Raw genomic sequence first — 20,007 nt, forward strand, 5'->3', positions numbered from 1 at the left:
TTTATGACACTTGGGATTCACCCCAAACAGACTTAGTCTTTATATTTCTTGCATGATTTAATATGATGTAAATGGTTAGACATGCCTTTCTCCGGAGATGGTGTGGTCTGTAGAGTCATACAAATCTGGATTAAAATCTCTGGTTGGCTAGTTCTCTGGTTACTAGTTCCGTGGGCCTAGTCATAGAACCTGTTTTTTCTGATGGTGAATAATTTAGCCTACCATCTGTGAATTTAATGGGAGTCAGGCATTTTAATAGTTCATTAGTGTACAAAAACAGTCTCTTCTTTTCAGTTATATGTGAAATAAAATTTAATGACTTTTCCATGTCAATTTTCACTAATTCTTGAAGAAACTTATTGTAAAAGACAGGCTCAGTGGCCTATCATCATGCCCTCAGCACACACTCTTCCCACACATGTCAGCAACTTTTTACTGAAGCTTTTTACATATACGCTGCATGGCTATATTCTCTGGCTAAGGGAACATGCTCAGGGTGGAGTTCCTGGGAAATTTGTGCCTCCAGGAGTAGCCTTCAACCAGTAGCATATGGAGGCCAGATGATTAATGGTGTTCTGGTTCTATTTCAACTCATGTTGGATGCACTAGGTCTGCAGCTCTGCTTTATAGTCACTTCCCTGGCCTCCAAGTGCATAATTTGGATGGATACACTAAGCAGCTGCATAACCCTAATCATGGTTCTATGCTATGTAGAGAAAGAGCAATTTTGGAAGGCAAAACAAGGTGGAAATCCTAATAGTGTCTCACATCTTAGCAAATCAGAAGCAACACAGTATTGTTGGTGGGACATAACCCCTATAACTTATTTGATTTGTTAGAGATAGAATCACATTATTTACTTTTTTTTATTGATTTTGAGAAAGAGAGAGAGAGAGAGAGAGAGAGAAGAGGAGAGAGAGAGAGAGAGAGAGAGAGAGAGAGAGAGAGAGAGAGAGAAGAGAGGAGAGAGAGAGAGAGAGAGAGAGAGAGAGAGAGAGAGAGAAGAGAGAGAGAGAGAGAAGAGAGGAGAGAGAGAGAGAGAGAGAGAGAGAGAGAGAGAGAAGAGAGAAGAGAGGAGAGAGAGAGAGAGAGAGAGAGAGAGAGAGAGAGAGAGAGAGAGAGAGAGACACTGACTTGTTGTTCCACTTATTTATACATTCATTGGTTGTTCCTTTATGTGCCCTGACCAGAAATCCTACCCACAAACTCCGGGTATCAGGAGGATGCTCTAACCATCTAAGCTAAGCCAGCTAGGGCTCATATTATTTCTTTTATGTTGTCCACTTGCTTCACTCTTATTTTTAGATCATTGTTTCACGAATTTCAAGTACATTTTGAAGAATCATTCCATGAGGGAAAATACAATATGCACAATGTATTTAAAAGCTTTAAAATGCTCTAAAGAAGCCATAGGGAAAATAAACATCTTCATCAGTGTCACCTGATATATGTACTAGCCAGACAAAGTCATCATTAAAGAAGTAACCAGTTATCCAACACAGTATGAAAAGTTATGTACGTGTTTTCCATACATAAGCAACAATATTGTAGTAAAATGGGTGGATATAATGACTTAAAGTGATCATATGAGTAACTATAAAATAATTCAAAGAATTAGAAGAGTCTAACTCAAGGGTCCTCAAACTTTTTAAACAGGGGGCCAGTTCACTGTCCCTCAGACCATTGGAGGGCCGGACTATAGTTTTAAAAAAAACTATGAACAAATTCCTATGCACACTGCACATATCTTATTTTAAAGTAAAAAAACAAAACGGCAAAAACACCTGCATGTGGCCCGCGGGCCGTAGTTTGAGGACGCCTGGTCTAACTGTATATATAGTTTAAAGTAGAAACTAGAAATGGTAACATTGTAAGAATGGACTTTTTTTTTTTTTAATCTAAATTTCTTGCCAACTGTACGTGGTTCTGTGCTGCCTGATAAGAAAAGAGTATAGCATGACAGTTAACAATGTCTGTTTTAGGATTTCTGTATGATTTTATTTTCCACTTAGCCCTAACTTACCAGTCATTTGTATGATGAAAATATTGTGTTGGCTTCAGTCAACTTCAATTTAAGAACAAATAAATACAAATTCACAGTATTCTTCACAAATCCTAACACTATCTTGTTAAGACAAACATTCATAAGAAAAATGGTTTTTGAGTTCTGAGAAGCCTAAATGTGAGAGTTGCTCCGGAAACAAAACTTCAAAATGAACCAGGCTTTCAATTAATTTCATAAAAAATACACAGGAAATCAGAATAAAAACTAGCAAACAGCTGATAGCAATTACTACTGTGATGGATTTCAAATGAATTTCCTGTAGCATCCAGGTGTCCTCATGATTGAAATGAATGTTTCCTACTAAAAATAAATATGATATAAAATAAAAGAAATTAAATTGTAAAGAAAGCAATGACTGCACAACTTTAGAATATATTTAAGTGGATATTATTCATTTTAGATATCATAGGAACTAGTTTTAAAGTCTAAAACTCAACATTAAGTAGTTTTGTTATCTAATTTTATAAATAATATATGATTGCTAATTATACACGGTGTGTATACATAACAATACACAGTGTGTCAAAAGTAGGTTTACAGTTGTGAGTACATGAAACAGTTTATTCTTGTATTATTACTTATTAATTATTGTACATTTTCTATTTGGACAACTGTAAACCTACTTTTGCACCACCACATGTCTTCCAGAAAACATCAATATTAGTAAAAAGGCTTTAAAAATATATCCTCCTTATTAATTTGGACCTGGATGTATATGTGGACCTATAAAAGTATAAAATAAGAGCAAAATTTGATTTTAATTTAGACACTTTTTGCAAGATTTATCTATGCAAGCATATGTAAACTACCCCAGATTCTTTTTTATAAAATAATATTAATACAATTATCTAATTATTCATAAAAATAGTCCATTATTGCTACTATAACCTTGATGTCCCTCTTTCTTAAGACCAGAGCCTCTATCACTATAACCACAAGAGTGAATTTTCTTAGCAAATTAGTTACTAAAAATTCCTGAGTTGAGGGTGAAATTAGGAGTGGGGGTAGAAGAATAGATGTCTTCTTACATTATTAGTGATCAGTTTTGTTTTTTTTATATATTTTTTGATTTTTTACAGAGAGGAAGAGAAAGGGATAGAGAGTTAGAAACATCGATGAGAGAGAAACATCGATCAGCTGCCTCTTGCACACCCCCTACTGGGGATGTGCCCGCAACCAAGGTACATGCCCTTGACCAGAATCGAACCTGGGACCCTTGAGTCCGCAGGCCAACGCTCTATCCACTGAGCCAAACCGGTTTCAGCGAGTGATCAGTTTTTGATCTAATTAAAATATTGTTTCTGATGTCTGTATCCAAGAATTAATGTAACCTGTTGTTTTTGCTAAGGGGTTATAAGCACATACAATTTCAGATTCTCTCTATTTTAAGTTCTTGTATCCTCTGGATATTATTAAACTTGATTAAATATTAATATGAAAATTGTAAAAATTACATTGTACACAATCTTGATAATCAATATGTATATGAATAGTGTTAATTAGTAATATAAATATTTATTTTATAGATGAAGGGTTTTGATCTCTTATTTTCAAATTTTAGTCTATGTAGCCCTGAAAAGTGAAATGTTACATGAACATGGTGATTTTGCATTGCTGAAAATGCATCCCAACTCTGTCTTCAAAAAGCCAATCCATGAGCCTCCACTGGCTAATGTGTTATGTATAAAGATAGAGCTGTGGGCTTAGATGATGGTAGTAATGGTTTCCAGTTGGAATGAATAAATAATAAAACATTACTGTAGAGCTTATTATTTTTAAGAGCACTTGGTAGCAACAGAACGAAAGCTCTATTTTAATGTATTGCCTTAATATACCGCCTAATTGCCTAAATGGATTTCAGCTTTTGAGTTGCTGTCATTATTGTAAATTTCAATAATAGGCAATGATTATTTAGGGAGATGTGTTTATCTCAGGACAACGAAGGCATTTTGTTCTGATTCCTAAATGTGCATTCTACCAAGAACTCATAAATGTACGCAGCAAAGATGTGACTTTTCTGATAGTTTTAGCAGATAAGATGTGCCTGAAGTCCAATGCGAGACTAAGAAGGATTTCTACCATCACCAACTTAATTCTGCAGGCTTCCTTGGCTCCTAGAGTAAGGCTGGCTCCCCATAGCCATAGGATAAAACAAATTTCCTGCAAAAACTCTGTTCCCAAACCTTCCCTGACACTCTCAAAGGCAGCTCTCCTGGGCCACTGTATTCCTAAAAGTGCCAAGTTCTCTCACTTTGCAAACTGCACTGATGATAATCCTTCTGCCTGGGAGACAGTGCCTATCCTGGGAGCCATCAAAGCTTGCTGTTCCTTAGCCTTTAAATATAATAGCAACTTGTATTTATAATATTATGCTTGAGTCATTTGTTCATAGGTTTGCCTTTCCTGTCTCCAAATATAAACTCAGCAAAGGAAGGGATACTGTCTTGCTCGTCATTTTTTTTTTTTTTTCATTTTCGGTGTAGATTATTGTGCCTCAACATATAACAGAAATTCAATAAGTGTTTGCTGAAATTTAATTTGGTAAATTCATTTGGCTTATCTTCAATTTCATTTCACCAATTATTTCTCTGTTATGACAAGACAAATAATGAGCCAGTTGAAGACATTCTTTATCTGTTATTGTGTGGGGGTTTTGTTTGTTTGTTTTTACTTTTATCATTTCCTTTGCTTATTTCTTATAGTTCTCCTGTTTCTGCTAAAATTGTCCATCTGATCTTGCATGTTGTCCATATTTCCATTACTGCTTTTAACACATTAATAATAGTAATTTTAAATACACCTTCAGAAGTTCTAACATCTGCGTCATACTTGAGTATGCTTCTGATGATTGCTTTTTCTCTCAGAATTGTGGTTTTCATTCTGTACTTTTAAATATATTGTAACTGATTATTGAACTCAGACATCTTAGGTGAGGCCGTAAAGAATAAGATGACTTGTTTTTGTGGCTTGAAGTAGATATCCTGCTCCTTCTGCTAGCCTTTGCTGCACTGCTCTTCTCCTGCACATTGGGAGGAATAGCTTTTTTGTGGCATACACCATGGTACTTTAAGATGAACTCAATAATGTCACTGATCTCTCTATATAATGTCTTCATTTCATGAAAAAAAAATAACATTTCTCATAATATAATTGTCTTAATCTCTAACCTCAGGTCTGGGCAATCCAATAGTACAGAGCTATCTGAGGGGTGGTAGAAACCTACAAGATGGCCACCTTCAGTAAAGGAAAATCAAGGTTATTTCTCCTGCAGTTGGATCAAGCAACACAACAGGGTGTCACTGAGAAAGAGAAATCTAGGCAGCCAGTATCAGCCCCACTATTGGAAGGGTTCACAAAACAGCCACAGAAGAATTCCGTTCCTGGAAGTTCAGATAAGGTTTTCTGCATGGTTCCAATGTAGAGTAAATAAATGTTCTCTGGGAAGGTTAACTTGGAGAAGTGAGAGAATTCCTTAGTTCAGTAAGTATGGGTTCAGGACAAAGCTAAGGAGAAATGCAAATAAAACTGAGAGTGAATGCCAGAATATTTTGAGGATAAAACTAAAATGGGATGGTCCTGCCGAAACCGGTTTGGCTCAGTGGATAGAGCATCGGCCTACGGACTGGGGGCTCCCAGGTTCGATTTGGTCAAGGGCATGTACCTTGGTTGTGGGCACATCCCCGGTGGGGGGTGTGCAGGAGGCAGCTGGTTGATGTTTCTCTCTCATCGATGTTTCTAGCTTTTTATCCCTCTCCCTTCCTCTCTGTAAAAAATCAATAAAATATATTTTTAAAAATAAATAAATAAAAACTAAAATGGGATGGTCCTGTGTATTATATGCCAATCCAGTATATATACATAAATATGCATTGTTCAGCTTTTATAGATACATTTTGTTAACCAAATTTGATCATGAAACTTCATTATTAATTTTATAATATGCACCCTTCATTGTGAACATGTTTTGTAGTATTTATTCATTATTCAACTTTTTGACAAAAGTTGGTTGAAAATTGACTCATTCCAAATTGATATATTCCTGTGAGTATTCAGAATAGTGGAAATAGGCCAAATGTTAAGATAAGGTGCAGATAATGAATTAGGAAAATACCTGTGACATATGCACTGTGTGTAGAGAGTAGAGCTAAAAAGAACCTTAGACATTTGAATTCCTTCATTTCCATCAAAGGGGACAAAAGCCTAGATGTACAGTTATAACCAGAGTCAGATATTCCCAGCCTCCAAAACTGGCAAATCTGCACAAAACCATAATCTTGTAAATGTCTGAATTTGTAGGCAGTATTTGTGAAATATATCATGTCTATTCTCTACTCATGGATTCTTGAAACTCAGTGGAAGAGAGTGATTCCAGAAGTGTGCCAAATGAGACTAGGAGAGAGATTAGTGATACACCAGTAGGGCTGGGCCCCACCTATTGTGTTTGGCACAGTTAGTAAGATTTGTGTTGAGAGTTTTCAATGAAGCATATGTATGCAAAATTTAGCAATAGAAAATGGCTTGAATGAGAAGCTGGGAAGAGAAACATATGTTACAAAACGGGTTCAAATCATCGACGGTGAAAGAGAATAAAAAGAAAAACCTCACCGGCAGAAAGAGTTTATCATCTCCAATCAATTAGGATCCTTTCCCAGAAACTTGGAATTGGGACTAAGTGATTTCTGTCTGAATACTTCTGTTTCTCTTGCACAGAGAAAATATAAGTCTGAAAACTGTGAGCAACCCTTTTTGCTATTAGGCAAGTATTTTTTTAAATACTGGGTTGGCAAGCATAGAGATTGAGAACTCAGTGAGAGAAAAATTATAAAGGTGTACCAAGAACCAGGATGAAGAAAAGGAGGGGAAAAAACTAAAAGGGAGGAAAAAATAATTGTGATTCAGCACCACAGTACACATGAGAGAGGATATATAGCTGTTAAGAATATAAGTTCAGAATTTAGAAAGAACTTGGTTGAAATCTCACACATCATTGCTTGCTCATTTTGAGACCTTAAACAAATTAAATAGTGTTAACACTAGTCATTTCTCCTAGCATTCTGCATAATAGATCTATTACAATGTAGGCACATATGTCATGTACTACTTTCTTTACATGTGTGGCACACAGTAAGTACTAAATAAACGTTAACAAAAATAAGACAAAACAAAAATGAAAGGCCAGAGTCATAAGGAGTTAGAACAAGTTAGACCTGCTTAATCAGCAAGAGTTGTGTGTGAAGGGGTGGAGGGGAAGAGCACTGAACATCTTGAAAGGAAGTTTTGCAAAAGAGAGCTGGAGAAATAATAGAGCAAAATTTTAGTTTTTTTCAGAGTTTTTCCAAGAATAACCTTTCATGAGATTTCTCTAGTTAAGTTCAATAAAAATAGTTAAACTATTCCCTAGTTTTCTGGAAATATGACTGTCCTATTAAAAGAGCTTAGCTTGACATTCAATAGAATTATTCCACTGCCTTTCTACCTCTCCCTGTTTACAAGTCACCAAATACTCTACCCACACCACAATATTTAGTGATTTGGTCATTTTCTTCCCTATTATTCAACTAAATGAGAAAGAGGCCTCAATGTGAATTTCATTTCCTACCTCCTTGATGAGTAAAATAGAAAAAAATAATGATGGTTTAGAACCACTATACACATGAGCAGTTGTGATCAGATTAGACTTAATTGCCCATATATTCTTATTTCTCCATCTTGCACTGTCAGCAATATTTGAAGATTAAAATAGCAGAAACTGAAGTAACAAAAATAACACCGAACATGGATGATAATAACTGAATTTGAGTTTGTAGACATTGCAGAGTCAATTTTGGGGCACACACACACACATGCTTATACATTTTCTAAGAAAAGTGACTTGGTTGTGAAAAAGAGATGCTGGCAGCAGAAAACACCTATTCAGTCCCAAGAAAATTTCTCAAGTTTGCAACATATAACATTGAAAGGTATTCCTTTAGAATCAGAAACTTATTGGCAATTAATAAGTGTAGGGAGCTACCCCACTTCTGGATAACTTATCCCAGATTTTGAGCAACATAGATTTTTATTTTGGCAGAAAGTATTCAGAGATGATTCTTCTGTATATGTTGGAACTGGGTCTCTCTTTTAGATGCATTGAGTGAATTAGTAGCAATATCCTAATTCATGGAGTATACAAAAGCATATACATTTAAGCTTTAAAATTATTTTGTTAAATAAATCTTACCCAATGGCTATTGGCATCTAGGAGGTAACATGAAGGTTAATCTGGATCAATGTGTTCAGAGAGTGAAGGAGTGTTCAGGAGCTATTTTTCCCCCACAGCCCAAAGCATGATCCCCAAATTATTGTTTCATCAGTCCCATACAAAAACAACAACACACCATTCACAAAACAACAAGAAAGCCCACTGCATGGGAGAACATATTTGTCAATGTTATCTCTGATAAGGGTTTAATCTCCAACATTTACAGGGAACTCATACAACTTAACAAAAGGAAGATAAACAACCCAATCAAAAAATGGGCAATGAACCTAAATAGATACTTTTCGAAATAGGACATAAGGAAGGCCAAGAGACATATGAAAACATGCTCAAAGTCACTAATCATCTGAGAGATGCAAATCAAAACAACAATGCGGTACAATCTCACACCTGTCAGAACGGCTATCATCAACAAATCAACAAATGACAAGTGCTGGCGAGGATGCGGAGAAAAGGAACCCTCGTGCACTGCTGGTGGGAATGCAGACTGGTGCAGCCACTGTGGAGAACAGTATGGAGTTTCCTCAAAAAATTAAAAATGGAACTCCCATTTGACCCAGTGATCCCACTTCTAGGAATATATCCCAAGAAACTAGAAACACCAATCAGAAAGGATATATGTACTCCTATTTCATAGCAGCACAATTTACAATAGCTAAGATTTGGAAACAGCCTAAGTGTCCATCAGCAGATGAGTGGATTAGAACATTGTGGTACATCTATACAATGGAATACTATGCTGCTACAAAAAAGAAGGAACTCCTACCATTTGCAACAACATGGATGGAGCTGGAGAGCTTATGCTAAGTGAAATAAGTCAGTCAGAGAAAGATAAATATCACATGATCTCACTCATTTGTGGGTTATAATGAACAACATAAACTGATTAACAAAAACAGATTCAGAGACAGAGAAGCATCGATCAGATGCTCAAACCTCAGAGGGAAGGTAGAATGGGGGTAAGGGAGAGAGTTCAACCAAAATACTTGTATGCATGCATATAAGCATAACCAATGGACAGAGACAGCAGGAGGGTGAGGGCATGTACGGGAGTGGGGTGGGGCAATGAGGGATATGGACACATATGTAATACCTCAATCAATGAAAACAATTAATTAAAAAACCACAACAAAGATTTATCATGTCACCTTTCATGGCCCAGAACAAAGAATAGGTATGGGCTTTGGGCTTGTGATCTTGGACAACTTGGTCAAAATATAATTTTCTCATTCATTAATCACATGAGAATAATGAAAAATATGCAAGTTTATTGTGAAGAATGAAGTGAACCACATTTTCAAGTCTCTTGAACTATATCTGGCACATAGTCAGTATTAATTACATCTTAATCCCTCTTTCTGCCACTCTTATTTTAAGATTATAGTAAAACATAGCTAGAACCTACATAATTACAGAACCATTTCTTTTTTAAATATATTTTTATTGATTTCAGAGAGGAAGGGAGAAGGAGAGAGAGCTAGAAACGTCCGTGATGAGAGAGACTCATTGATCAGTTGCCCCTGCACGCCCCACACTCGGGATCAAGCCCACAACCCAGGCCTATGCCCTGACCAGAATCAGAACCATGGCTTCCTGGTTCATAGGTGGAACCCTCAAGCACCGAGCCACACCGTCCAGGTGAAAACCATTACTTACTAGTATGGTAACCCTCTAATATATGCCTGAAAGCATACAACAAAGACTAACTATATTGCCCAATATCATGAATATCTAAAAATTATATTCAATCTTAGTATAATTTATGGTCTTTAATTTTTGGTTCTCCAATTTCATTTTTATTGTCATCTAAAATTATAATTAAGGTTTTTAATATTATATTTCATCAAAAGAAAATTTAAGGACAAATATCCATGCAAAAGCTTAATGTTTGACTAGACATACATATATCATTGCTCTACTATGAACTATTATTCTAAATCAGAACATGGTTTGATGTTAGCTACTACTCCTTCACAATATCACATATATTTTAGGAAGTTTGACTGTGTTTAATATCTAAATTGCAGATCCCAGTGTAATACTTTCCATGGCTTGCTAGTTCTACATGGGTAGATTCTTACTTATACATTGCCCAAATCCCTACAACACCTGTGCAATTGGTATATGCAGCATCTAAACTAAGTTGCAGGATTATCAGATTAAGGATATCTTTCTCCTGACAAATGTCCCTAAAAACTTATGATTCTTTTCTAATTATTATCTAACTTTCTTGGTAACTAACAGATTTTGAATTAATAATGGAGACGTGCCCTAACTGGTTTGGCTCAGTGGATAGAGTATAGGACTGTGGACTGAAGGGTCCCAGGTTCTATTCCAGTCAAGGGCATGTACCTTGGTTGTGGGCACATCCCCAGTAGGGGGTGTGCAGGAGGCAGCTGATCAATGTTTCTCTCTTGTCGATGTTTCTAACTCTCTATCCCTCTCCCTTCCTCTCTGTAAAAAAATCAATAAAATATATCTGCTCTTTTTAACAACACACTATCAGTTGGATATTTCTATATTCTAACATTGAAATTTAACCTTTAATTGTTAACTAAAAGCATTAAATTATTTCACCAATATGCCTGATAATGATGAAAACACATATATTTGATTCTTGATTATATTGTAGCATCTGTGAGTATATAAATTACATTAGGAGAATTTGAATATATATATATATACACACACATAATACTACACATATATTGATCAAAATCAATTTAGATAGCTTAAAAATATGAATTAAAAATGACCTTATCTTTAAAAATTCCACATTCTATAAGGATAGATGAATTTTATAACAAAGCATCTGAAGCATGGTTATGCTTTTCAGAGCAAATATAAATGAGAATATAATAAGAAGAACAGAGTTGAGGGACGGCATAGTATATGAGGATAGTTGCAGCATAAAGGGGGTAGATTAGAATAGTGCTGTGCAGCTAAAACAAGTCTTAAAGATTAAGTTGGTTAAAAAACAAAGAACAGAATACTCAATGGGTAGCATGATTTTCATTTTGTATGATTATATCTATTATTATATGTGTGATGACATTCTAGCCCCAAACCTGCTATATATATATATATGGCTTCTAGATTATTTGATTCCCAACAAAGGCAGAAGCAAAATTACAAAATCAGAGTGAAGATAAAACACGAATAAGACTTAGGAACACAATAACAAAGGGAGAGGGTCAGCTGCTTCTGGCCCAATCCAAATCTGCTTCTGTGAAATGTGGAACAGTTTCAGTGAGGACTCTGACATCTTGTCAGTGCAATTTCAAGTTACACAGATTCAGGCTTTGACATTCTTAAAAGAAGACACATGAACATTGGCCCTACTGTCACCCAATCATGTAGGTCTTGGATGAGTCACTTGATTTCTGTGGGCCAGCTCAAGTTTCTGAAAGAAACTCAGGGACCCTTTGAGGCACTTTAGGCTCTAGAACTGAGAATTTAATTATTCTCTTTCATTATGTTAGCATTGCTCCTCTACAAGGTCAGCAACATCTATTGAGAGATGAAATGCACTGAAATACACATCCTGAATCTCTGATGGAACTAACACAGAAACCTAGCCAGGGAGAATGAATTTCTAGCTAAATAGTCTGCCCTCCAGGAATGCAATTCGAAATATATTTCTCAGACCTCTAATTTTCACCCTCTGGAAAAATAAATTTGCTCTCAATACATAAATAAAATATATTTCTGTTGAATCATTCAAAAATTCAGAGAAAATAATTTCTTGGTACTTCAATGAACAGTAATCACCATACATCTATAAGGAATAATGCCATCAACATAAAGAAGCATGATGGATGCCCAACCCGGTTTTTCTCAGTGGATAGAGCATTGGCCCACAGACTGAAGAGTTCTGGGTGTGATTCCAGTCCAGCTGCTCGGTTGCAGGCTCGATCTCTGGCCCTGGTTGGGGCACATGCAGAAGGCAACCGATCAATGTGTCTATCTCACATGGATGTTTCTCTCTTTATGTCTCTCTCCCTCTCCCTTCCACTCTCTCTAAAAAGCAATAGAAAAATATCCTCAGGTGACAGTTAACAACAAAAATAAATAAAATAAAATGTATTTCTTTAAAAAAAGAAGCATGATGGTTATCTAGGGGAATTTATAAGTAATTGCAGACAGTTTCAAAAATAAGAACACTAAATGCAGAATCCTACTTTCATATCCCTACATTTGCTTTCCATCTAGAGAAATACAATTTTTTTTCTTCCCTTCCTGAATGAATGAGAGTGAAAAACAAAGAGGCTTTCATATTAAAAATAAGAACACTAAATGCAGAATCCTACTTTCATATCCCAAATTTTCTTCTGATACTTGCACTTTCTATTTTTGAGCTTTCACCTCACATGTAATTTATAATTTATGCCAGTCGTTACCTTCCTCATAGATACATCACAAAGATTAATGAGTGTTGTTTTTAAAGTTACATTTTCATTATTTTCTTTCTGCATGGTGGAAGGTTGGCCTTGTCTCTATGGAACATCTATAAGCATTGGGAATGTTGCATGTAGGGAAGGAGGGATTTTGTGCATTTGAAACTTATTTTTAATTAACTGATGGATTACAATGTCCCAAAGGTACTTGGAAAATTCCATCTTTATCCCACAGGAGAAAGACAGTCTTTACAAGTACAGGCTTTAAAAATTAAGTTTATTTATGCAAGTTGTATAATTGGTTATCTGGGTGTTTGTGTATATGTATAAAACTGCACAAAGCTCCAAAAGGAATGATAAGAAATTAAATGTTAAACTAACTCCTTCACCGTATTACAGTATTGTATGACTTGGAGCTGTTCTCAACTAAACAAACAAAAAAGACTGGAAATGCTGGCTTATTCTTTGAATTATTCATTCATTCACCCATAAAGTTTATTCTGGGCCTATGTTATGGTTCCTCTGTTTTAGTCCGGGTGTTCCTTTCTCTAGATGTCTTACATTTCACATCACAATGATTATTCCCTGTTTTCTGGTCAAATCCTGCATCACAACCTTTACTATTTAATACACTTTAGGTTCCTTGTAAGAGTAGGAATGAACGCTTCTACTTTAAATTCTCTCCACCACATTCTGTCTGAAAGAAACTGTTGTAAAGATCCTATCAGTGCCTTTATTGATAAACAAAGGCCCCAATTTATAGCTGTGCACATTGCCTCTGAGCTGAAATATTTCTTAGCATTTCTAGAAGCTGGTTGTGACCATATGATTGCTGGTAAGATATTTCATTCATGAAAAAGTTATGGTACTACAAGAAATTCTTTAAAATAAAAGGGATTTAAAAAACCTGTATTCTATTTGCTTTTTAGATTATCAATGTATATTTAAAACTAGAGGCCCGGTGCATGAAATTCATGCACGGGGGGGTTGGTTGTCCCTCAGCCCAGCCTGCACCCTCTCTAATCCAGGACTGCTGGCTCCCAACCACTCGCCTGCCTGCCTGCCTGATTGCCCCTAACCATTTCGGCCTGCCAGCCTGATCACCCCCTAACCACTCCCCTGCCAGCCTGATCCATGCCCAACTGCTCCCCTGTTGGCCCAATTGCCCCTAACTGCCCTCCTCTGCCAGCCTGGTCACCCCTAACTGCCCTCCTCTGCTGGCCTGGTCACCCCTAACTGCCCTCCCCTGCAGGCCTGGTCCCTCCCAACTGCCCTCCCCTGCTGGCCTGATCACCCACAACTGCCCTCCCCTGCTGGCCATCTTGTGGCAGCCATCTTGTGACCACATGGGGGTGGCCATCTTTGACCACATGGGGGCGGCCATCTTGTGTGTTGAATTGATAGTCAATCTGCATATTATCCTTTTATTATATAGGATTTTAACATGCATCATCGACTATTGCGAGTCTTCCTTGTAAATGGAGCAACAAGATAGAAGTCTATTTATCAGACAATAGCCATCAACTGTCTACCTTTTTGATATTTTCCTGTGAGGGAAAAATAAAATTTTACTTTGTTTAAGGTATTATTTTTGGATATTTTGTTTGATTCATAACCAAACATATGGAATTTGAATTAGTACACCCTAATAAATCTGCATTTTCTCAAAAACTTCACATTTATATATCAGCTCTTTTTTTTTCTCTCCACAATTGTATGTTGGTTTTAGCTGGAAAGTGTGGAATTTATGGGCTGAGGGAACAGAAGTTAGGTGAGGTGATGGCTGAGCAGGATTATCTATTTGTACATTGGAAGCTTGTAAGAGAAGCTGGGAAGAAAAGCTGTCTTCTGCATCTGACATATGGGAAGAGAATTAATTAGACAAAGATCAGTGGTGTTTGCTGGGTTCTGGAATAGAGTTACCGCAAGCAAAGAAAAAGCAGAGGCACTCTGTGTCCTGGGAGAGAGAATAGGAGAGAACATCAATGTTCTAGTGCTGATTTCCCTTTTGGACTGAGTTATTTAAATCTTTGGGGCAACAAAGAACTATCAGCAAATTAAATTGACATATTTAAGGCTGCCTAATTCTGATATTCTGCATATGGGAAACTATCAACCATCTAGTATGATTTGAGGTACCAGGACTACTTCCTCTATACAGGTGAACAGTGTCTGAAATCCCATCATTGGAACCGATTCATTTAGAATAAGTATTAGCCCTTTCCCCCTCCCCCCTTAACACAATATCTCCCAGGAAGGATACCACAATTTTTCTCCAGGCTCTGCACTGATGAATATCAATACACATATGGTTTTATACTCAAAGAGAAGCAGAGGGCATCATTAAAAATAGAAAAATGAAGCAGGAAAATATAATCTACCAAAATGAATTGCACTTCAATCCCAATAGATCACTCCTACTAGACAAAATTTCTCATTGATGTCACTGAAATCTTATTTTAATTAGAACTATGCAGATATTTTAATTGTAACATCTTTCTTACAAAATACTTGAATCCTAAAAGAAATCAGCCCTGACTCTGCAAAGACTGCAATTCAAGGAGAGAAGCCCTTTAATCCAAATTTCCTTTCATTGAAACACTACAAGGAAATTAAGAGCAGAGAGAAGAAGGAAGAAGTGATTGAAGTCCACATCACTAGAGTGTAACCCTAGATAGTTTTGTGGAGGAGGGAGTCCTGAAGAAATAGATTGGGCCCTGGACCTAACGTTCACTTCTCTCTCTTAGAACTGAGATAGCTACCTAGTCTCTCTGAGCCTGTTTTTTTCAACCACAAAAGAAGGGACATTTATACTTCATTTGCAATGTTATAATGGAATTGAAATTGATGATATGCATAAAGCATCAAACACAGTTCTCGACTGATAGTATTAGTAAATATTGATTGCTATTACATTATCACTCTTCTACAGAGCGAGATAGTAGGCAAGTTAGAATACAGTTGATAATCGGAGAGTGGCCAGTTGAGAAACAAAATGGTCATATAGGTTTGGAAACATAGTCCCAGTATTAGTAAAGAGGTTGGGTACACATTTATTAGACTTTTCAGATTCTGTAGGTGAACTATGCATTTGGTTGCCAGTTATTATAGCAAAATGCTGACAATCTGACATGAGCTAATTCTAGTTATTCAACTCTCCTTGCCTACCAGAAAGAAATTTGAAAACACAAGTCAAGTTTTCTAACACTTTTTAATGCCTCACAAACTTCAATGTGTACACGAAATACTGGGGGTGGGGGGTGGGGGGGGTGTTCTACTTGAGTTCCAAAATCTAAATTATTAGATTTGTTTTAGAGCCTAAGATTCTGCACTTCTAAAATTTCTCAATTGGTGCCAAGGTGGGGTTACAGATTTAGTAAATAAAGATGCTGGTAGCCCAGTTAAATCTGAATTTGAGAGAAATAACAAAACTTTTTTTTTGTATAAATATGTTCCAAGTATTTCATGGCCATATTTATATTAAACAAATGTCATTTTAAAAATCTTAAATTAAAATTTAACTGGATTTCCTATATTTTATCTAAAATCCTTATGCCAGTGCTGCTGGTCAGCAGTGCACCCATTGAGTAGAAGGGCTTTCGGTCTTAAAATTCATGTGACTCTAGGCCAATACTGATATGGAATATCAACTCATTACTTAACTACTCCAGAGAATTTTGAACAGTTGAACCACTAACACTTCCATTCTAATCATATAGGTTTTTGGCTTCTGGAACAAAAAGCTTAACAGGATCTGACTTGGTAACACACAGAAGATTTAAACTGCAATACAGGATTAGAGGAAGCAATGGATTTGAGACCAGTTCCTCTCCTCTCTGTTGACTGTTTCTCTTGAATACAGGTGAGAGCAAAGTACCTAGGGAGGTCACAAGTGTAGGAGGACTCAGTAATCAGCTTATTAAAGTGCAATTTCTTATTTCTACAATACATTTCTTTCAAATTAAAAGCTAGCAAACACACCAGGAAATGCAGGTTGGAATATATATAGTTTATCTCATATGTCAAATCCTTTGAAATGAGCATTAATCTGTATGAGGGAACTGGGGGATGGCAATAGTAATAAGAGGAGGGCCTTCTTTTTCTCCCAAAAAACCTCAACATAAAAAAAAAAGAGTACCGTATTTTCTGGCATATAAGATGACTTTTTAACCCAGGAAAATCTTCTATATGCCCAGTCGTCTTATACGCCGGAAAATACGTTATGTCTTATCTGTTGTTTGGGGATGCTAGTGTTTTATGTACGTATGTATGTATGTATGTATGTGTATGTGTGTGTGTGTATTTTAACCATCAGTGCTTAAGAAAAATTCATATCTACCAAACATATTTATGCTGTCAGGAGAGAGAATACTATAAAATGAGAGCCCATGAAAGACTCCGGGTAGTGAGTTGTTAAGGTTGGATATCATAACATATGCAAGTTTAGTAGTTCAGTACACACTCTGGTATCAATGATTTAATTCTTTGAACGATAGAGTTGCTTGATAGATAATAAACAGGATTAAATCAGTCAAAATTTAATAACATTCTTATACTTTTCTCATAATGACGAGTGAGGAATAGATTATAACTGAACATGTTGTAATGATTTAGCACAGTGGTGCAAAATAGAAGTTTCATATGTGTTTGCAAACTTTGTAGATGCAATAATTCAATGAAATTGAATGACAGAAGGGGAAAAATGGGAGATAACGAAATAAGGGGGAATGCAAGAGGAGAGTAAAAAATGAGAACAGAAAGACAGTGAGAGACAATTACTAGCTATTTTTAAATTGACATCCTGTTATGTTTTCCACAGAATACTTATCAAATTTTAGGTAAATACTTCCCAGAAGCGCCAAGATAGAAAAAAAGCATTAACAAAATGTTTACGAGAATTCTTTTCCTTTGAATGAATTGTCTTTGACAGATGCAGCAAGATCTAATCATAAAGCATTCCTTTTATGCTCTAGTCCTTTTAACTGAAACATCAGAGGACCTTATTTTCAATGGAATACAAAGTATGTTTATTGTATGGAGAGGAAGGTCCTATTTACTACTGCCCCATCTGTGAGAATGAAACAGTACTAAAATAATGTGTAATTCCTATAAAAGAGTAGATTATTTAATACGATGATAAAGAATATAATTGGAATTTTTTATTTCAGACCTTTCCATTTTACTAATCATGAATGAGACAGCCGTGAATCTTATTTCTTTAAGGACATGGGAAGGATAGAGGTGGCTATACTGATTATGTGAAATTTTCATTTACAAATGCCATAATTACAAGTCCCATGCTTTGATTCATTCTAATACCTCTTTTATTTTCATATACATACATAATTGGGAGATTGTGGTTTTTCAGCAGCATAGCACTGACTTTGTAGTTATTATATCCCGAAGCAATATTGAGTTGATTCTTCAATATGATCTCTTGAAACTATGGTTGACTACTGAACAATAGATTATCATATTACTATTACTTTTAAAAAATAATCCCTAGGATATATTTGTACATTCCTTCAAGACTTTGAGGGCTTTATTTTTTATTGCAAGAAATATATTTCAGTTAAGTTTTAACCAACAATTATTGACGTCTAGGTTCTGTGCTGAACTGTTTGAGGCATAAAAGTATGAATAGATCACAATGTTTCAGATGGACGGGCATTGGCAAAGTGTATGGTGCAAAACTCAATACAGTAGCAACAAACAAAAGTGTGACTTTGTCATTTTTTCCCCAAAATGAATTTTCGTGGAAAATACCTTATTGCACCCTCATTATAAAATATGCATTGCAGAGAATAAGACATTTGAGTGACTATTTTGGCAACTGCATGGTAAGGCTCAGCATATATCACATGAAGTGTCTGACACTAAGCACCCAATAAATGCTTTCTATAATTTTAATTTATTTGAATGTTTTTGGTTCTATGGGAAAAATAAATATTTCTCAATAGCTAGATTGCTGCAAGTATTTTGTCTGATGTATAACCATCTAGGTAAGAGTAAATCACTTCAAATTATACTTCACAAAGTAAAAATATTCACAGAAAGATAAATATCACATGATCTCACTCATTAGTGGAATATAATGAACAACATAAACTGATGAGCAAAAATAGAACCAGTCATTGAAGCATCAAACAGACTGTCCAACCTATGAGGGAAGGTGGGGGGTGAAGGGGTAAGAGATCAACCAAAGGATTTGTATGCATGCATATGAGCATAACCAATGGACACAGACTGGGGGGTGAGGGGAGAGGGCATGTCCTGAGCAGGGGGAGATGGCTGGGGAGAGGTCAATGGGGGAAAATGGAGACTTATGTAATAGTTTTAACAATAAAGAATTAAAAAAAGGAAAGGTTGAGAAAAAAATAGAGAGAACTGTATAATGTAGTCCCTTGTACCTATGTCTGAACTTCAAAGTTATCAACTAATTTCATTTATCAACAATTGTCAACTTTTTTCATTTCAGTCACACCAATTCATAACATTTCACTCCTAAATATCAGTATCTCTCTCTAAAAGACAACACTGAAAAAAACATAATCATGCCACCTTTGTCACATCTTAAGAAAACACACACAAGGATCCTTAAAATCATGAAATATCCAGTTAATATCAAAATAAATAAATAAATATGCAAATATAAGCAATCACTGGCTACAATGCATATACAAAAGCTTCAGTTCTTTCCTTGTAGGTAAAATCAGATCATCTGAAGGTGAAAAGACACATATAGAAAATAAGAATACCAAAAAAAAAAAAAAAAATGCTGGATAGCTTAAAGTTAGTCCACAAACACAATATACAGCATAATCAACTCTGACATCTTAGATGTTAAATGGAATGCAACTCATTTCTGCCATTGCATACCCAGATCATCATCTAATCTGCAATTTACATTGAAATGATGCAGAATTCATTTTCTGCATTAGCTACTTGGCTTTCTGCATGATGGATAATACTTACAGATGTCTGATCTTTGGGTTTTAATGTGATAATGCTACTTTCTCTAAATATTAACCCCAAAAAAATTATACTTTCAAACAAGAGTCATTCCAAAATGAGTAAAAAAAAAAAAAAAAGATACTATGTAATTGTTTTCTTAAAAAATATGTCTAGGTCTAACAAATATAGTTGTCCCAGGGGTGTTTCAAACATTTTAGGTAAATATATCATAGGCAGGATATTGTATACCAATGATTCATAATTTTTTTAACCTTTTGCACTCAGATGTCGAGTGTGACTCAACACGGTTAGAATCGGTAGCAATTTGAGAA

This window comes from Eptesicus fuscus, chromosome 17 (genome assembly GCF_027574615.1).
Source record: "Eptesicus fuscus isolate TK198812 chromosome 17, DD_ASM_mEF_20220401, whole genome shotgun sequence".
Classification (NCBI taxonomy): Eukaryota; Metazoa; Chordata; class Mammalia; order Chiroptera; family Vespertilionidae; genus Eptesicus; species Eptesicus fuscus.